General features: G+C 46.2%; 1 protein-coding gene across 4 annotated transcripts in view; it reads left to right on the top strand.

Annotated features, from left to right (window-relative positions):
• The window catches only part of CAMTA1 (calmodulin binding transcription activator 1), a 701,783-nt gene that overhangs the window by 179,479 nt on the left and 501,314 nt on the right, over nucleotides 1-20,990 (top strand). The window lies entirely within an intron of this gene.

Below are 20,990 nucleotides of genomic sequence, written 5' to 3'. Positions count from 1 at the left end.
CCCCTTTTTATTTTCTGCTTAGAACACCTTAGTAGGTTCCTGGCAGCTGATGGCATCTTGCATCCAGCATTGGCCATCACAATGGCCTTGCTGACTCATGCAGGAAGTGGGAAGGAGGTGGTCCTATGGGAGAATGGACAGCTACTCAATAAAGACTGCTGCTTTAGTCCCCAAACATAGAAGCATAGAGTTGGAAGGGACCCTGAGGATCATCTAGTCCAACCCCCTGCAATGCAGGAATAGGCAGCTGTCCCATACGGGGATCAAATCTGCAACCTTGGCATTATTAGCACCACGCTCTAGCCAACTGAGCTATCCAGGCTACGTGGCTCATGCCAAAAAAGATTACACCTTTTTTTGTTTTTAAAAAAGAAAGATGTTCACTAAGGGTAGGGACCCTTAGTACATTTGGAGAGGAATCTGTTTATAGCCACTGAAATCCCAACTGGGATTAGGCTGTAAATGTATACAGCGTGTTGAATGTGCTTGATCGAGGGGCCTCTTGTCTCGATTTCCTGGTATTGAATCATAAAAAGCCGCCCTGATTAAACAAATAAGGTAGAAAAACCATATCCGAGTTAATGACTTCCAAGGCTGACCATCAATTGGCCAAGCGTTAATCAAAAGGCCCCCATAAAGCCAGGCTTCAGAGGGGCTTTCACAGCCATTAATCTCTCTAAGCAGTTCATTTCTCTCCCCCCGCCCCGTTCCCCCTGCCATCCCCCCTCCCTTGGTGTGTGCTTTTTTCTAATGTGGCAAAAAAGAACATAAATTTCTCTCTCATAACATTGATATCCCTTTATGGTAACCTCTCCAAGAGCGCGATCCCTTTATACGAGTTTGATAGAATATATAAATTGCATCGGAAGCAGCTCTGTAGGATTTCTGTGATTGACTACGGCACCAGGAGCGGACGCAGCGGTCCCAGCGCCGTAATAAGGCCATTACGCATTGCTCGGTTTTTATATTCTCCAGCAGAGCTTTGCTTGGCAAGGGAGGACGTGGTGGTGGGGAGGGAGAGGGGATCACACACTTTTTTTGCAAGCCGAGCTGTGCAGGGGACGGTTGCCGGAAGCTGGTCGCAGCCCTATAAGCCGCTTGTGAACTGTAACTCCTCTAACGTCTCTGCAGGGAGTAGGATCGCACCCGGGTAGGCTCTGTTCACATCTTTGTATCAGTGCATGGGACGTGGGTGGCGCTGTGGGTTAAACCACAGAGCCTAGGACTTGCCGATCAGAAGATCGGCGGTTCGAATCCCCGTGAGTGAGCTCCCATTGCTCGGTCCCTGCTCCTGCCCACCTAGCAGTTCGAAAGCACGTCAAAGTGCAAGTAGATAAATAGGTATCGCTCTGGTGGGAAGGTTTCCGTGCACTGCTCTGGTTCGCCAGAAGCGGCTTAGTCCTGCTGGCCACATGACCCGGAAGCTGTACGCCGGCTCCCTCGGTCACTAAAGCGAGATGAGCGCCACAACCCCAGAGTTGGTCACGACTGGACCTAATGGTCATGGGTCCCCTTTACCTATCAGTGCATGGGGGCTGCCCCATCACTCTCTGCCTTAAGAGGAGGACCCCAGCTGCTGGATCAAAGGCCCATCCAGTCCACCAGCCCCAAATAGCCTCGGTCAAGTATATCTGAAGGAGCGTCTCCACCCCCATCGTTCTACCCGGACACTGAGGTCCAGTGCCGAAGGCCTTCTGGTGGTTCCCTCACTGCGAGAAGCCAAGTTACAGGGAACCAGGCAGAGGGCCTTCTCGGTAGTGGCACCCACCCTGTGGAACACCCTCCCACCAGATGTCAAAGAGAACAACAACTACCAAACTATTAGAAGACATCCGAAGGCAGCCCTGTTTAGGGAAGCTTTTAATGTTTGATGCATTACTGTATTTTAATATTTGGTTGGAAGCCGCCCAGAGTGGCTGGGGAGGCCCAGCCAGATGGGTGGGGTATAAATAAATTATTATTATTATTATTATTATTATTATTATTATTATTATTATTATCTTGCTTCTCCCGATGGGCCAGCAGAGCCTGAGGGCAACAGCCCTCTCCTGCTTGTTTGCCCTTGAATTGAACATCTGATACCCAGATGTGATGGGATGGTGAGCTGCTTGTGCGTAAAATCCTGATCCCTCAGAGTTTGGCTAAGTTCCCAAACCTCTGTCTGTGATGGAGCTCCTTAAGCATGGCTCCATCAATCGCTCGTTGAATCGGACAGTGGGCGTTTACGGAACTTCTTCCAGCATAAAAGCTCCTTAACGGAAACGCGTCTTCTGGACTCTCGGCGTGACAGTTTCCGCCGAGGAGTGGGTGTCCCTACAGGAGGTCCTGAAACCTCCCCACTGTTCTCGCTTGAAGTGTCTCTGAGCCCTCCCTCCGACTCACTTTCCCTTGGAACTCCACTTCTCCCCCTGCTGGTCCCCTCCTCCGCTGAGTGGTCTCTCTCACCCTCCATGAGCCCTTTCACCTCCTTCGTCTCAGATGACAGTTCCCTGACATCCACCTCCCCTCCAGGGCCCCCTTCACCCCCTTCCCTCCCCTCCTCTGCGGGAGGCGAGGGAGCAAAACCCCTGAAGGAACCTCCCTCATCTTCCGAAGTTTCGAACACTTCCCTCCACCTTTTGCTGTTTCCGGTTTCCAAGTACTCCTCCTCCTCGGAGTCTGTACCTCCTTCCAACTCCGATTCCCTGAATCCCTCCAGTTCCTCCTCATCGTCGGTGGTGCCAAAGTACTCCCTCCGGAACCTCGCTACTGGCTGAGGTTTCCTGGGGAACCTTTGGTGGAACGTTTCGATCAAGATCTCGTCATGGACCTCCTCTGCCTTCACCCAGGTGTTTTCCGACTCCGGTTCCCCTTCCCACGCGACCAAATACTCCACCTGATTACCCTTCCACCTGGAGTCGATGATTTCCGCCACATAGTTGCGGCTTTCCCTTTCTTCTATGGCTGGCCCCCGTGTGGATACCCCTTCACCTTCCCCCCTGTATGGTGACAGTAATGACCTGTGGAATACTGGGTGCAGTTTCATGTGGTTCGGTAACCGGAGTCTGAAAGCCACTGGGTTGACCTGTTGGATGACCTCAAATGGTCCCAATCTTTTGGGTCTCAATTTCTTGCAACCCCCCTTGAACGGCAATCCTTGGGTTGATAGCCAGACTCGACTCCCCACCCTAATTGTTTCACCTTCCCTTCTGCTCTTGTCTGCCTGCCTCTTATATTCTTCTTTGGCCCTTTCTAAGTTGTGTTGGAGTTGACGATGGATCGCTTCCATTTCTTCTACAAAAAGTTCAGCGGCCGGAACACTCCATCTCTCTCCTCCTTCCCCTGGAAACGCCCTGGGGTGGCACCCATAATTAGCCAAAAAGGGGCTCATCCCGGTGGACACATTCTCTGCATTATTGTAAGCAAATTCCGCTAGTGCCAACTTTTCGACCCAATCGTTTTCTCTGTCATTGACATAACACCTCAGGTATTGTTGAAGGATACCGTTTGCCCTCTCCGCCTGCCCATTGGTCTCAGGGTGCCTGGCAGTCGAAAAGTTGACCTCTACGTGCAACAAGCTCATAAGCTTCCTCCAGAATCTGGACGTGAACTGTTTCCCTCTGTCGGAAACCAGCCTCAAGGGGGCGCCATGCAGCCTAAAAATATGTTCTACAAACAATTTCGCTGTCTCTTCCGCCGTGACTGCATGTGAGCAAGCTACAAAGTGACCCATCTTAGTTAACAGGTCTACTACGACTAGTATGGCGGTTTTCCCCTGGGATTTGGGCAGATCAGTCATAAAATCTATCGACACCGCCTCCCACGGTCGTTCTGGTGTGGGTAACGGTTCTAATAACCCCGCTGGTGCCCGCCTTTCTCCTTTGGCTCTCTGGCATTGGTCACACCTTCTCACATACTCCCGTACATCCTCCCTCACCTTGGGCCACCAAAACTCCCTGGTCACCAACCACATGGTCTTGTGTTGCCCAAAATGCCCCGCTGTGGGATTGTCGTGCAGCTGTTTGAGTACTCTCCCCCTCAATTCCCCTTCGGGTATATATAGCGCCCCTTTGTAATACAATGCCCCGTTTCTTTCTTCAAAACCTCCGGGGTCTTCTCCCTCTCTCTTTTTTTTTTTATAATATTTTTATTTTTCCATATAGACACAATACAACAAACATAAACATACAAAAACAAAAACAAAACAAAAAACATGTATCATTTCATATCCTGATTTCATATCCTATCTTCCCCGACTTCCTCATGCCTCCCCTTTCTGTATTCCAAATTCTTATCGATTGTTCAGCAAATCTTCCCTTATTTTAATTTAAATTTAGACTATTCTTCCTTATTCTCCTTATCATAACCATTGCTAATAGTAACCATTTACTTTCCAGTCCAACATCATTCTAACTTTCGTTAACTTTGTAATATTTCTTTAAATAGTCCTTAAATTTTTTCCATTCTTCTTGCGCTGCTTCTCTTCCCTGGTTTCGGATTCTGCTCGTCATTTCTGCCAGGCCCATATAGTCTATCACCTTCATCTGCCATTCTTCCAGTGTGGGTAGTTCTCGCGTCTTCCAGTACTTCGCAATGAGTATTCTAGCTGCTGTTGTAGCATACATAAAGAAAGTTATATCCGTCTTTAACACCCCTTGGCCGACAATACCCAAGAGAAAGGCCTCTGGTTTCTTGGGGAAAGTATATTTAAATACCTTTTTAAGTTCATTATAGATCATTTCCCAGAATGCCTTAATCTTCGGGCAAGTCCACCAAAGATGAAAAAATGTACCTTCAGTTTCTTTACATTTCCAACACGGGGTCTTCTCCCTCTCTCCTTAAACCTCTGAGCTTATCCTGGGCGTACTCATCATTTACCGTTCCCTCTACCAGTTCTCTTTGCCCCACCCAGGCCGCACCACACACCCAGTGGTCCTCTGGGATAATATGTCTCTCTTCTGGCGCTCCCTCCCCCTCCAAATATTCAGGTTTGCGAGAGAGAGCGTCCGCTCTGATGTTTTCTGGACCTGGCACATAGCAGATTTCAAAATGGAATTTGGAGAACTCCTGGGCCCATCTCACTTGTCGTTGGTTGAGCACTCGTGCCGTTCTCCAATACTCCAAATTCTTGTGGTCCGTACACACTTGCACCTTATGCTGTGCGCCAATTAGTAAGTGTCTCCATCTCCGGAACGCTTCGTGAATGGCGAGTAGTTCTCGGTCATATACCGTGTAGTTCCTCTCGGATTTGTTCAGCTTACGCGAAAAGAAGGCACACGGTCTCCATTCCGACTTATTGCTCCCTGGCTGAAGCAGCACCGCCCCCACCGCCCGGTCTGAGGCATCAGTTTCCACTCTCATGGGTTTTTGTAAATCCACATGCAGGAGCTGTTCTTCCGAAGCGAATGCCTTTTTCAATTCCTCAAAAGCGTGCTCCGCCTCCGCCGTCCAAACGAATTTCTTCTTGCTGCTTAGACAGTCCGTGATGGGAGCCGTTAAGTGGGCAAAGTTCTTGATGAATTTACGGTAAAAGTTCCCAAACCCTAAGAACCTTTGCACATCTTTTTTCGTTTTCGGTGTCTTCCATTCCAGCACCGCCTGGACCTTGCCTGGATCCATGGCTAATCCCTTGTCTGATAAGCGGTACCCCAGGAATTCCACCTCCTTGGTGTGGAACTGACACTTCTCCAATTTCACCCACAACTGGTTTGCTTGCAGCTGGCTCAGCACTTCCCTGACATCCTTTACATGCTGCTCCTCATTCTCTGAATATATCAGCACGTCATCGAGGAAGGCCACGCAATTCTTGTAGAGCAAAGGTCCCAGTACATGGTTCATGAGCGATTGAAAACAGGCGGAGCCTGCTTGTAATCCAAAGGGCATAACGAGATATTCGAAAGCCCCTAGGGGGGTGAACATCGTTGTCTTCCATTCATCCCCCTTCTTTATTCGTATCAGGTTGTAAGCTCCTCTCAGGTCCAGTTTCGTGAATATCTTTCCCTTCCTCACCCTGGTCAAAATGTCATCAATCCTGGGCATGGGGAAAGTCACTGGTTCTGACACGGCATTTAGCCGCCGGTAGTCCACGACCAATCTCGGTTTATCCGTGTTTTTTTTGTCCACAAAAAACACTGGGCTGCCCCCCAGCGCTCTGGACTCTCTGATGAAACCTCTCTTCAGGTTTTTGTCAATGAACTCCCTCAACTCCTGCATTTCCCTGTCTGACATGGCGTACAGCTTGCCCACGTGGAGCTGGGCCCCAGGGACCAGGTTAATTTGGCAGTCAAAGTCTCTATGCGGTGGTAGTTTATCTGCTTCCCTTTCGCTGAAGACCTTGCTCAGGTCAGCGTATTGTTTGGGCACCTTCCCTTTGTCCGCCACTTCCGTCCCTGCTAGGGAGGCTTTTGCCCCTTCTGGCACCTTCCCCTCTTTGCAGTGTTCCAGGCAATGTGCTGACCCAAAGGAGACCACTCTCTGATGCCAGCCCACTAGCGGGTCATGCAACGCTAGCCAGCTCATTCCCAAAATGACTGGCGCCCCTCCCAGGGTGGCTACATTGAACGCTATCCTTTCGGTGTGCCTTGCCACCCTCATAACCATTGGGACGGTCTGTAGGCTAACTTCTCCCCCCAACAGCTCCCTCCCATCGATCGTGGTGACCTGCAGGGGGTTGCTTAAAGGGAGTGTCTGTATCTGGTGTTCAGCTGCAAACTCCTTGCTCATAAAATTACAGGAGCTGCCTGAGTCCAACAGCGCCTTGGTCTTCAGTGGGTATCCGTTTGCCAGCTCTAGCAACACCTCTATTACTAGGGCTGGTCTTGGAGGTTCCGGAGTGGGCACTTTTACTGCTCCTTGGCCTGTCTGCAGTGCCCTGACAGTGGCAGACAGGCGTTGGCTTTTACTGGCTCCTGGACTTCCTCCTCCTTCCCCCCAACAGCTCCCGCCATCCCTTGCCATTCCTTTCTTTGCGGGCAGACTCTGGCAAAGTGACCTGGCTGCTGGCAGAGATAACATTTCTTGGCGCTCTTTCCCTCCTTCTTCCTCCCTTCACCGGGATTTGAAACTGCGCGCGCGCGCGCTGTTCCAACTTCCATCGGCTCTCCGGGCGGGAAACTTGGTTCTGGAATCTCTGGAATGCGGAAATCCCTCCAACGCTCTCCTTTCCCCTCCCGCTTCTCCAAGGCTCTTGCCTCCTGGCGCGCTCCAATGGTCAGCGCTGATTTGGTCAGCTGGTCCATAGACTCCGCCCTGGGCGCCCGGGAAAGTTCGTCTTTCACCGCCGAAGAAAGCCCCTCTTCAAAGAGCATTTGAATGGATTCCGCCGATAGGTCCCACCCCAATTTATGTATCAACATTGTAAACTCAGTCCAGTACTCACGAACCGATCGGCTCCCCTGTTTGCAAGCCATTAATTGTCTGCGCACCAGTCCCTGTTCAATCTCGCTGGAAAACATCAAATCCATGGCGCGAAAAAACTTCCTCGCGTCCTTCAGCATGTCACTATTCCCTGTCATCAGGGGCCTGACCCAGTCTCTCGCCCCTCCTTCGAGATGGCCAATCACAAACGCCACTCGCGATGCCTCATCGGGAAAGTCGTTAAACTGCAGTTCGAGAGCATACTGCATCTCTGTCCTAAAGGCTTGGTAGTTCCTGGGGTCCCCCCCAAACTTCTGCACCATTCCTGGCATCTTTCTTGCTAGTGTAGCGCCTTTTGCCTTTTCTGCATCCTGCGCCCTCCTTTCTTCTAGCCTCGCCGTTTGCATTGCTAGCTGGAGTTCCAACACTCTGTACCTTTCTTCCAGACTTGGACTTTCTCCAGCTCCTGCTGCTCCTCCGGCTCCGGCTGGGTTGCTCATGATGCCTCTCTGCACAAGCTGCTTTCAGGGACTGTCCGATTGCTGTGATGGGATGGTGAGCTGCTTGTGCGTAAAATCCTGATCCCTCAGAGTTTGGCTAAGTTCCCAAACCTCTGTCTGTGATGGAGCTCCTTAAGCATGGCTCCATCAATCGCTCGTTGAATCGGACAGTGGGCGTTTACGGAACTTCTTCCAGCATAAAAGCTCCTTAACGGAAACGCGTCTTCTGGACTCTCGGCGTGACAGTTTCCGCCGAGGAGTGGGTGTCCCTACGGGAGGTCCTGAAACCTCCCCACTGTTCTCGCTTGAAGTGTCTCTGAGCCCTCCCTCCGACTCACTTTCCCTTGGAACTCCACTTCTCCCCCTGCTGGTCCCCTCCTCCGCTGAGTGGTCTCTCTCACCCTCCATGAGCCCCTTCACCTCCTTCGTCTCAGATGACAGTTCCCTGACACCAGAGGTAGACTGCTCCTGAAAGTGGAGGCTCTGTATAGCCCTCCTAGATTACAGTGCTGACCTGACTCTTTCTTCCCTCCCTTTAAAGCCCGTGTACATCACCATGTCCTACGTACAGGAAATTCCATCAGATGCTCTAATTAGGTGTGTGCAGACTTGTCTTATGGCTTATATGTCAGACCTTGCTGATGAGCCTCTCCAATTGGCTCGGAATCGCCACCTCCATCAGCAATTCTTCATGCAGCGTCTATCACCGCTGTGAAACTTTTTAATTTAACCTTTCACATAAAAGTCTAATGAGAAGCCAGGAGTGTTTTTCATTTTCTTTCATAGAGGGGTGGGGAAACAGGCCTGACTTGGGTCATTCCTGCTCTTTACCTCTAGATTAGATTACTCTGATGCACTTTGTGGGGGGCTGCCCTTGAAGACTGCCCTGGTCCAGAAGGTGGCTGCAAAGGCTCTGAGAGGGTTGTCCCTCCAGGCCACAACTCAAGCATTCCTTGTCAGAATGGAGATAGCCAGGGAAGTCTTCCCAGTTTCTTCACTGCCTGCTCTCGGGGCGGCAAAGACCATTTTATTCAAGTGGGAGCATTTTAGAGAACATATGTTCTCTGCTGCCGTTTTAAATTGCTGTGAATTGGTATTATTCAACGCCGAAATCTATCTTGTCTTTTCTGCATCTTGACATTTCTGTAAGCCGCCTTGCAATATTTTGTTAAAAGGTTGGGTTGTAACAAAGCACAATTATGCTGTTTCCAGGTTTTATCGAGTACCAAATAATTAAGTCATATTGGAAGAGGAAACTTGTGCTGTCATAGTGTGCTGTTTTTAGTTGTATTATTGTGTAATTTGAACTGCTAGGTCAATAATCTTCTAGAGGACCATCTCCTTTAAGAAAATATGTGCTTAGCCTTAATGAACTTTGGCTCTTTAAATTCCGAGGCCCTCCAGACGTCCTTTTCAGGGTGATTTGTGCTCATGATGCCATCAGGGTGCTTATAGGCAATACACCGTTCAATACTGTTTGCGTCTGCAAAAATGTCAGGGCGGACACATGCCTTTTTTCCAGTCAGTGTGCTCTCTGTTATCCTGTAACTTTTCAAGTTTGAGTTTCTCCAGAATGGGTTTAGATACGACAGACGGTAGACCCATTTTGTTTCTACATGGATGGCAATTAAAGAAAACAATCTGCGTTCGTTTAGGCTAACTTTGCTGAATCTACATCTTAACAAATTTGAAGTGGACTGTTGGAAAATCTCTCCAGGCCCCAGTAAGCTTTTAACTAGAGGGATTCCTCCCTCCCACCTAACACACAGTATTTTCTTAAACCATATGGTGTGTTCCACCTGGAATACGTTTCCCAAAAACTACAGAGGAAAAGCATAAGTAAGATTTTGATGTAAATCGATGTCATTTCCCCAAGAACCCTGAAGTAAACAAGTGTGAAATAATGCCCACTCTGGAGCAGATAAACCTGCTTATTACTATTTTGAAATCCTTTTTTGAGGTGATTTCTTGATTAGGTCAACCAAAATGTCACAAAACAGCGTGGGAACTTTAGAGCCACCTGGAACTTTTCATCAGGCTAGGTGGTCAATAAAGTGGGAGGCCTGGGAGCAGCAGTGGAACAAGCCAATTGGGTGTCTGGGGTGGTGGGTGTGCCCTGGGCCCAGGGGCGAGGCCAGCTGCCCGTGGGGGCGGGGCCAACTGGGGCAGGACGCTCCGCGGGGCCTCTGAAGACTCAGCCACCCTACAGCTGAGGGGGAGGCAGCAGGAGGACCGTTTAGGGCAGTGTGGAGCCTGCGGGTGCCCAAGCCACTGCGTCACTCCCAGGAGAGATGTGTGGCTCGGACGCACTGCAGGCCCTGTGGTTAGTGCTGCCCAGCATTTAGTCACCCCCCCTCTGTGGTGACACACGGGGCGGCCCGACCCCACTGCACCCCCTTCCTCCGCCCCTGCCTGGGAGTGGCAGAACAAACCATGGGCTCCTGGTCAAGCCCTACATCTGCCCCTTGTGAACATTTTCAGGGAGAATGTAAAAGGAAGGGATGGGGCTCAGTCTCAGGAGCCTTGCAGGGTCCAGCTTTCTCCAAGGCCTGACGGACAGGAGAAATAACAACGACCTGATTCCTCCATCTCTGGAAATACAAATTCTAATGAGCCAACACAGTTACCTTTTTGTTTTATTTTAAAGGCAACCATACGTTGAAATGTGTTTAGCAATTTATTTTTATTTTTAGCTCACCTTTTCTCCCCAAGGAGCTCCCGGTGGTGTACATGGTTCTCCCTCCCTCTCCTCATTTAATCCCCACAACGACCTTGTGAGGTAGGTTAGGCCGAGAGTGAGTGACAGGCCCAAGGTTGCTGCAGTGAGCTTCATGACTGAGTGACGATTTGAATCCTGGTCTCTCCCAGGTCCTAGTCCAATGCTCCAACCACCACATCACACTGGCTCTGGGGTATTGTTTATCTACCTTGTGGTGCTTTTGAACATATACTTGTCCTCTAGGCAATGTTTTATGGTGTCAAACGTCAATGCCAGGTGTCAAACGTAAGTTAATTATTATTATTGGGGGTGGGGGAAATGGCAGGGTCTTTTTTTAATGGTCCTAACTTTCCCATTATGTCTCAGTGTCAAGACGTCAGTAACTATTTCTGTCATTTGTGACTATTCAGGCTAATCAGAAAGCAAGGCCCCCCCTTTGCCATTCACCATCCACTTACCTCCCAGGTGAGCTTGCTGAAGAATGGGTGGAATGATATCTTTAACCGTTGTTTTAATCGATGGCACTAAATCATTCCTGCCATGTTGGAAGAGGGAAATGGCTTTGCCACCATCTGGTATTTTTAAGTTGTATTGTTATTGATTGCATAACTGTGGAGCTGCTAGGTCAGTGAGCCTTTAAGAGGATTATCTCTTTTAAGAAAAAGTGACGTCGTGATGCCTTTAGGCTTTACGGAACTTAGGAGGCGCTGAAATAAATGTGCTGATGAATTGGCGGGATGACTTGGAAAAGCAAAATGAAACGCGGGGGGGGGGGGGCGTTTTGAACCATTTCACGAAACCCACCTTGAATTTCCTGTGTCACTTCTGCAAATGTTTAGGTCTGAATTTTGGGGTTTCCTGCCAGAGCCCAACTCCAGGATTAATTTAAGATGACTTGTTTTGGTTCATCTGCCTTGGGACCCCTCTGGGCCAGTCTTTTGTTGTGGGCGTCTCCTGCAACATGTTTTTTTTTTATTCTGTCTTATTTGCTGTGCTGCCATGCTTTCCAAATTACTACCACATTACTGCTGTCTGGAGAGGCTGTAGAACAACAAAATCGGGACAAAAACAAGCTGGAACATCTTTAGCATCAAAAATTATGGGATTTCACCAGGAGGTTATGGGCAGACACTCCAAGTGTCCCTATTTTCCAGGGACAGTCCTGGATTTCAGAAGCTATCCCAGTTTCTGATTTGATCCCAGAATGTCCCACTTTTCCTTAGGATGTCCCTATTTTCATCGGAGGTATGGAGTTGTGCGGCCCTGAGCCAAGGAGACAAGTAACTATACAACCTTTAGGAGACATCTGAAGGCAGCCCTGTATAGGGAAGTTCTTTAATGTTTACTGCTTTATTATTATTATTTTAAATGTTGGAAGCCACCCAGATTGGCTGGGGAAACCCAGTCAGATGTGCAGGGTATAAAGAATAAAATTGTTGTTGTTGAATTCCTATTTTCATTGGAGAAATGTCGGAGGGTATTGAGGAATGTGCACTGATTGGCAGTGCAGCAGTGTGACCATCTCAAAAGCATTTGCAGACACAAGCAGTGTTGAAAGTGGGGTCGCTTGTGACTGCCCTGATAGCATCATGAGCAGAAAACCTTGTGGATGTGCAGTAAAGAGGCCATCTGGAGGTCCCCTTCAGCATCTGGTGACACAATCCCCTGGGAAACTGGCAGAACTCAAGACGTAGTTTCTGCTGCTGCTGGAGGTAGGGTTAAGGCTGCACCCTTTGGGTACGTGATTCTTGTATTTTTCTCAATAGACATTTGCAGAATGGGGGGACTTCTCTGCTGGGTAACCATGTTGCTCAGAAGCCGTTCATTACGGCATCCACACAGCCCTAATAAAGCACACAACACAGAGATCTGGCACCACGGGAATGCCCAGAGGATGTGAAGTATGAGCCTTAACACTAAGACTATTGGAAACAAGATATTTTTTGTGTCTCATTTGGGAATACTCTAATTGTATTTTGTGGCTCCGGCAGATGCCTGGGCCAGCTGGTTGGAGAAAAAAGCGTAGGGGTCTCTATCTGGAGTTGGTACACATAGGAAGCCTTTTGGATTTTTGTTTGAGAAAGACCGCTGCTTTTGAAACAAACCTGTTCTCATGTTTCTGTTAGGCAGGTTTGGGAGCTTTTGGGTGGGCTCAAAAGAGACTCCAGATGATAGTTGCAAGGGAAGGGAGGGATGCTGTTTCTATATCCAGGTCAGACTCTCTCCGGAACCTGCACTGGGATGTGATAAGAAGAGCTGTGGATCTTAAAAGGCAAGGTTCTCGCGGCACAAACTGTTCCTGGGTTGAAGCTGTTATTGGTGTCAGGCAGGTTTGGCCTGTGTGTGTCCCAGCTCCCTCATTCAGTTATCCCATGGCTGAATGCGATAGACTGTGTTAGGGCATAGCAGTGCTTGTATTCAGGGCCCGGTTGGCTGAGGTGGAGAGCGGGGAGCCTCCAGACCAAGAACAGACCCTACAAGTGTCACTATTTTCCAAGGATGTCCTTGATTTAGAGCAGCCGTCCCGCTTTCTGATTTGATCCCGGAATATCTCACTTTTCCTTAGGATGCCTCTATTTTCACTGGAGAAATGTTGGAGAGTATGGAGTTAACTGACCCCTGAGCCGTCTGAAGGCAATCCTGTATAGGGCAGGTTTTAAAAAAAGTTTAATGTTTTATTATGTTTTTGGATAGTTGGAAGCTGCGCAGAGTGGCAGGGGCAACCCAGTAAGATGTGTGGGGTATCAATAATAAAATTACCATTATGGAATGCGACGCCTCTATTTTCATCGGAGAAATGTTGGAGGGTATGCAAGAGCCCCCCAGGGAGAGCTCGGACTGGCTGGATGAAGAAGAGCAGTGGGAGCCTGCCTCCCAAAAGCCCCCCCCCCCCCCCGGGGAGGGCTCCACAGCCGCAGACCCTAGTGCGTGGTGGTGGGACACTGAGGAGCAGTCAGCAGAAGGGACGAGCTGGGAGCTGTTAGAAGCAGGAGATCTGAGCGATCAAGGGGTGTGTGCAGTGCTTTTTTCCCTAAAAGAATGTTTAGGGTTACTCTCATTTTCCCACTCATATTGAAATACTGCCCCTCAATGAGGCCAAACTTAGATTCACAAAATATTCAGGGCTATGCGGACCCCTTGGTCCTCCCAGAAAAAAGGACTGTGTGTTTGTGTGTGCATTTCACCTGGTGCTGAAATGACTTCAGAGCAATCCAATACAATCTATTGCAGCGTAAATGGATGGCCCCTCCAGAATTTCACACAGACACACACACACACACACACACACACACACACACACACACAGAGAGAGAGAGAGAGAGAGAGAGGAATTTGTAAATTTCTTTGCTATTCAGAACTGAAATAGATGACCTTTCACACTCATGCAATACTGTTCCATACAATACATGCAGGCCTGGGGAAATAGATAGATAGATAGATAGATAGATAGATAGATAGATAGATAGATAGATAGATAGATAGATGATAGATAGATAGAGGGAATACAGTGGTACCTCAGGTTACAGATGCTTCAGGTTACAGACTCCACTAACCCAGAAATATTACCTCAGGTTAAGAACTTTGCTTCAGGATGAGAACAGAAATTGCGCTCCGGCGGCACGGCAGCAGCAGGAGGCCCAATTAGCTAAAGTGGTGCTTCAGGTTAAGTACAGTTTCAGGTTAAGAACGGACCTCCGGAACGAATTAAGTACTTAACCTGAGGTACCACTGTATTCTGATGAGGGGATGAGTTTTGTTCCACATGTCAAATTAATGAAGGAGGGGTGGGGGGAGGGCAAGCCTTGTGGGGAGCTTCTCCTCCACCCACCCGCCTCTCTCAAATATTATGCAAGATAACTATGTTCAGAACTGGAGCGTCTGAGCTATACTGACATGAAACCACTTGTTTCCAGAGACTCAGACTCTGTTGCTCATTGAGGGATGGGACCTGGCATTCCCAGGCTGCAGCCCTGCGGATGGTCACCTTAACCTAGCCGAAGCTGCAGGGCAGGGGTGAAACTAGGCTTTATTTCACCCGGGTCAAAGACACCCCTTCCCTGCATTTGTGTGCTCACACGCACAGGCTGAGAACCTCAATGGCATCCCTCTGGAGGCTTCACCCAGGGCAAAAAACCTGGCTGCAGGGAAGTGGAAGGCACAACTTGAAAGCCTTACCCTGGTTGGCTCCTCCTCGGGGGCAGGATGAAGAGAGGGAGCAAAGTGGAAAAAGAAAAGGAAAGAAGTGAGAATCAGGGAAAGAGAGAGAAAGAGTTCAGCAGCAGAGTAGGAATAGGGGAAATACAGAACAAATTGTGTCCTGTATTGAATCGATACAGGATATAGCATTTTATACTGAAATAAGAGACAATCCTGTATTACACAGGGCAGCGGGCCGGGCAACCTGTCTTGGGGCCCACCTTGTGGAACACACTCCTTTTTTTTAAAAAAAGAAATATTTATTGCAGTTTTACAAAAACATAGATACAAAAACACATAATAAAAGAAAAAAGAAAAATAAAGATACAACAAAGAAAAGCAAAGAAAAAATAAGAAAAATTAAAAACAATTCCATTTTTCATAACTTAAAACTCATTTGCTTGTTTCTTTGACCTCCTCACACCTCCCCTTCTTGTATTCCCATTTAAATAATCAAATCAGCAAATCCTTACCCTCTTTCATTTATCTTAACTCTATATCTTAACATTTTATAACTCTATATTTTCATCCATTATCAATTCATTTTTGCGTATTCTTATTAACTTTGTTGCTAATACCACTTATTTCCAATCCAACATCATTTTAACATTCATTAATTTTACAGTGTTTCTGCAGATAATCTTTAAATTTCTTCCAATCTTCTTCCACCAACTCTTCTCCCAGGTCTCGGATTCTGCCAGTCATTTCCGCCAATTCCATAAAGTCCATCACTTTCATCTGCCACTCTTCCAGGGTGGGTAGATCTTGTGTCTTCCAATACTTTGCAATAAGTATTCTTGCTGCTGTTGTTGCATACATAAAGAACGTTCTATCCTTCTTTGGCACCAATTGGCCGACTATGCCCAGGAGAAAGGCCTCTGGCTTCTTCAGAAAGGTATATTTAAATACCTTTTTCATTTCATTATAGATCATCTCCCAGAAAGCCTTAATCTTTGGGCACGTCCACCAAAGGTGAAAGAATGTACCTTCATTCTCTTTACATTTCCAACATTTGTTATTGGGCAGATGATATATTTTTGCAAGCTTGACTGGTGTCATGTACCACCTATATATCATTTTCATAATATTCTCTCTCAAGGCATTACATGCCGTAAATTTCATACCAGTGGTCCACAACTGTTCCCAGTCAGCAAACATAATGTTATGACCAATGTCTTGTGCCCATTTAATCATAGCAGATTTAACCATTTCATCCTGCGTATTCCATTTTAACAGCAAGTTATACATTCTTGAAAGTATCTTAGTTTTGGGATCTAACAGTTCTGTTTCCAATTTTGATTTTTCCACCTGGAAGCCAATTTTTGTATCCAAGTTATAGGCCTCTCTTATTTGATAATAATGCAGCCAATCTCACACTTTATCTTTTAATTTCTCAAAACTCTGCAATTTCAATTTGTCTCCATCTTGTTCCAATATTTCCCATTATTTCGGCCATTTGGCCTCCATGTTGAGCTTTTTCTGAGCCTTGGCTTCCATTGGTGACAACCACCTTGGGGTTTTATTTTCCAATAAGTCTTTGTATCTTATCCAGACATTAAACAATGCTTTCCTGACAATATGGTTTTTAAATGCTTTATGTGCTTTAACCTTGTTGTACCACAAATATGCATGCCACCCAAAAACATTGTTGAAACCTTCTAGGTCCAAAATGTCTGTGTTCTCAAGAAGCAGCCAGTCTTTCAACCAGCAGAATGCTGCTGATTCATAGTAAAGTTTAAAGTCTGGCAGTGCAAATCCACCTCTTTCCTTTACGTCAGTTAGTATTTTAAATTTTATTCTGGGCTTCTTGCCCTGCCAGACAAATCTAGAAATATATTTCTGCCACTTCTTGAAACAGTCCATCTTGTCCAGAATTTGCAATGACTGAAACAGAAATAACATTTTTGGCAATACATTCATCTTTATAGCTGCAATTCGACCCAACAAGGAAAGCTTCAAATTTGACCATATTTCCAAATCTTTTTTCACTTCTGTCCAACATTTCTCATAATTCTCTTTAAATAAATTTAAATTCTTAGCAGTCATATTAACCCCCAAGTATTTTACTTTCTTAACTAATGTTAAACCTGTCTCCTTCTGAAACCTCTCTTTCTCAATTGGTGTAAAATTTTTCTCTAAAACTTTGGTTTTTAGCTTATTCAACTTAAATCCTGCCACATGACCAAATTCTTGAATCAATTCTAATACTCTTTTCGTACTAGATTCTGGCTCCTGTAACGTCAAAACTAGGTCATCTGCAAAAGCTTTCAATTTGTATTGTTTGGCTCCGACCTGAATACCTTTAATCAGACGGTCCCTTCTAATCATATTTAGGAGAACCTCCAGGACCGAAATAAAAAGCAATGGGGAAATTGGGCAGCCTTTTTGTGTCCCTTTCTCTATCTTAAATTCCTCTGTCATCACATTATTGACTATTAACTTAGCCTTTTGTTCTGAGTAAATTGCACTTATACCATTTTCAAACCCTTGACCCACCCCCATTCCCTGAAGATTTTTCTTCATAAAATTCCAAGAAATATTGTCAAAGGCTTTTTCCGCATCTATAAAAATTAAAACTGCTTTGGTATTAATGTTCACTTGCAACTTCTCCAAAATGTTAATTATATTCCTCGTGTTGTCAGACAATTGTCTACCTGGGAGAAAGCCATCTTGGTCCTTATGTATCTCTTCAACTAGTACCTTTTTTAATCTATTAGCCAAAATATCAGCAAAAATTTTGTAATCCACATTGAGCAGGGATATGGGGCGGTAGTTCTTAAGTTGTGTCTTTTCAGACTCAGTTTTCGGTATAAGTGTAATGTAAGCTTCCTTCCACGACTCTGGCGCCTTTTTCCCCTCCAAAATTTCATTACAAACCTCCTTTAGTGGCTGAATTAACCAATCTTTCAAACATCTATAGTATTTTGATGTTAAACCATCCGGCCCTGGAGATTTACCCAACTGCATATTCTGAATGGCACCTTCTACCTCCTGTTCTGTAATTTTGTGGTTCAGCATTATCTTGTTTTCTTGAGAGATTTTTTGTAATCCGTTTGTTTTTAAAAACTGGTCTATATCAGTCTCTTTCTGTGGCCCTTGTGTATATAGTTGTTTAAAATATCTCTGGAAGCACTTTCTAATCTCCAATGGATTCTGTATGTTCTTTCCTTCCACATCCAAATTTGTGATAGTGTTTAATTTTTGTCTCTTTCTCATCTGCCAGGCTAACAATTTCCCGCATTTATTAGCCGATTCAAATGTCTTTTGTCTCATCTGCTTAATTTTCCATTCTACTTCCTGGTTTATCATTTTCATGTATTGTACTTGATATAACTTTATTTCTCTCAGAATCTCTTGCGACTTTGGTTTCGCTCTTAATTTCTTCTCTCCTTCTTTTATTTTTTCCAAGATTTTATCTTTTTTCTCATTTAGGATTCTCTTCTTTATTGCATTCTGTTGGATCAGAAACCCTCTCATGACCGCTTTACTTGCATCCCAGATTACTCTTTTTTCAACCGTGGTATTCAAATTTATCTCAAAATAGTCTCTCAAGATTTTTTGGGCCTTCATGGTAACCTCTTGATCTCTAAACAAGGTGTCATTCATCCTCCATCTGAAGGAACCGATTGGTGTTAGTTTCATCTCCATCTTCACAGCATTATGGTCGGAGCAAGTTTTTGGGCAAATTTCCACTTTTCGAGTCTTAGGTGCCAGTCCTCTAGTTATCCATATTTGGTCAATTCTTGTCCATGTCATTTTGGCTTCAGAGAAGAATGTTCCCTCTCTCCCTAAGGGGTTCTTAGTTCTCCAAATGTCAATCAAGTCCATATTGTCAGTCAAGTTAAAAAAAGTTTTTGGTAGTCTGTCATCTTTAGTTACAACCTGTCTCTGCGACTTGTCCATATTTGTAGATACCACTCCATTCATATCTCCCATCATAATAATGTTGTAATCCATATAGTCCAACAATGTCTCATGCAATTTCTTAAAAAATTCAGATTTCCCCTCATTTGGTGCATAAACTCCTACTATCAAAAATTTTTCTCCTTGTGCTTGAATTTCAATTGCCATAAATCTTCCTTGTTCATCTTTAAAAACAAATTTTGGTGATAGGCTCTCTTTGGCGTAGATAACAACTCCTCTCTTTTTAACCTTATCCGATGAAATAAACTCTTGGCCCAATCTTTTATTAATCAGTACTTTCCTGTGTAGCCTTATCACATGTGTTTCCTGTAAGCAAATTAAGTCCAATTGTTCCTTTTTCAATAAATGAAAGACTTTCTTCCTCTTCTCCGGGGAGTTAAATCCATGAATGTTCCAACTTAATAACTGCAGAGACATGGTGTAGTTACTCTACTTTCCTCCAACTGCTCCCAAAAGTTCTTCTTTTTCTGGCGGTGGGTTGTGGAACACACTCCTGACTGTGGTGCGTATAGCTGCCACCCCAATGCATAGCTGGCCCTATAGAAATATTTTAATAAACCGAGTAAACAACATGACAATGCTGGCAATTCTATCTGTATGTCATCCAAGTCGGCAAACAGATCCCCAATTAGCTTCAGAAAGGGGGTCGTGGGTTGTTGCTTCTCATTTTGGGTTTCCTGACTGGGATTGTTATATGTGTCTGGGGGGGAGGGGGAAGGGGAAGGGGAAGGGGAAGAGTCGCCTCTTGCCTTGCCAGGGATGAAGGATTAAATCTCTTACAACACTTACCAGTGGCGATTTGTATTTTGTTCTCACGCCTGTTGACATGAAAATGTGTCTGTGGCTTCAGAGAAGCAGAGATGTCCATCAGCGTAATTGATGGATCACCGGCGTTTTAACCAAGCCGTTTAAATCTGCACATTATCCAAAAGTCTCAGTGCCTGCCCCCTTATTGAGATGTCGGAGGAAAGCTTAGCTCAGAGGCCCCTCTCACAGCTTCCCTTTTCGTTCCCGGTTACAGTAAGCCCCCAGGAACGGCAGCCGCAAAGCACACTTATCAAGGGTGGCTTTCTGTTAGCTCTCTCAGCCCATTGATTAAAAATGGCACCGCTCACTCAGTCAACTGAAGTTTCAGTTGATTAAGCTGCTCGTTAGAGTTAGGAACCCTGCAAAGAAACAATTTGTCTTACTGTAACCTTTCCCCGTCCTTGCAGTATTTTGCTTCTTCTGGCTGTTAATTATTCTCTCTAAACAAAAAAGGCTTTTCATTTCTGAGCAGGACAAAGGAAGTGTACAGAGAAGGGGATTGCACAGTTTAAATGTCAGCTGGGGCAGGTCTGGCTTGATTTATGTGGATGGTGGGGGGCCAGGCAGGAGGAGGAAGGGGCAAGGAGCAAGCCATATACAGTGGTACCTTGGGTTAAGAACATAATTCGTTCTGGATGTCCGTTCATAACCTGAAACTGTTCTTAACCTGAGGTACCACTTTAGCTAATGGAGCCTCCCGCTGCTGCCGTGCCACCGCACAATTTCTGTTCTCATCCTGAAGCAAAGTTCTTAACCCAAGGTACTATTTCTGGGTTAGCGGAGTCTGTAACCTGAAGCATCTGTAACCCGAGGTACCACTGTACATGCAAATCAAAGGGATCAAAGGGGGTTGCATGATCTGCTTCAGAGGGGGCCCCTTGGATTCAGTTCCAGAATTGGAGTGCCCGTTTCGCCACTGCTCTCTGTTCCTCCTGTCCTCTTCCCTTTACCAGTGGTAGCCAAGGTGTTGCCCCCCAGACAGTGTCCAGCACCACATGTTTGGGGCACCACATCGTCTTCCCCACTTGACATCATGGCACCGCCTACCTGCAGGCTGCTCACCTGGCAGTGAGGGGAAAGATGCAGAGGAATGGAAGGAGCCTGTTCAGTCGTGACAAACCACACACCTGCAGTGCACTCTGTACAAAATTTGGAAATGGCAACTGAAATGACCGAGGTCTCGGTTCCACTTTGGAATGAAGATCAGATAATCCAGGGAGAAACAAATATGAGAGACCACGGCGCATACACACACGTGCGCACACACACTTACTTTTTTATTAAGTATTCTTAGCCTGCTCTTTAGGTGAAACAAACAAACAAACAAACAAACAAACAAACAAACAAACAAACATACCAGGTTTCCCCAGAACAGTTGTCAAATGTCAGCGATCAGACCATCGCCACCATCAGGCTCACAATCTAAAAGACATGACACGAAAGGAAAAGGGGTTAGGAAGCGGGAGGAAAGACTGCAGACTTGGGCGCCATTTCTTGGTTGACAGGAT

This window comes from Podarcis filfolensis (assembly GCF_964270895.1).
Source record: "Podarcis filfolensis genome assembly, chromosome: 8".
In the NCBI taxonomy this organism is placed as follows: Eukaryota; Metazoa; Chordata; class Lepidosauria; order Squamata; family Lacertidae; genus Podarcis; species Podarcis filfolensis.
This window is presented reverse-complemented; position numbering and strand designations above follow the sequence as displayed.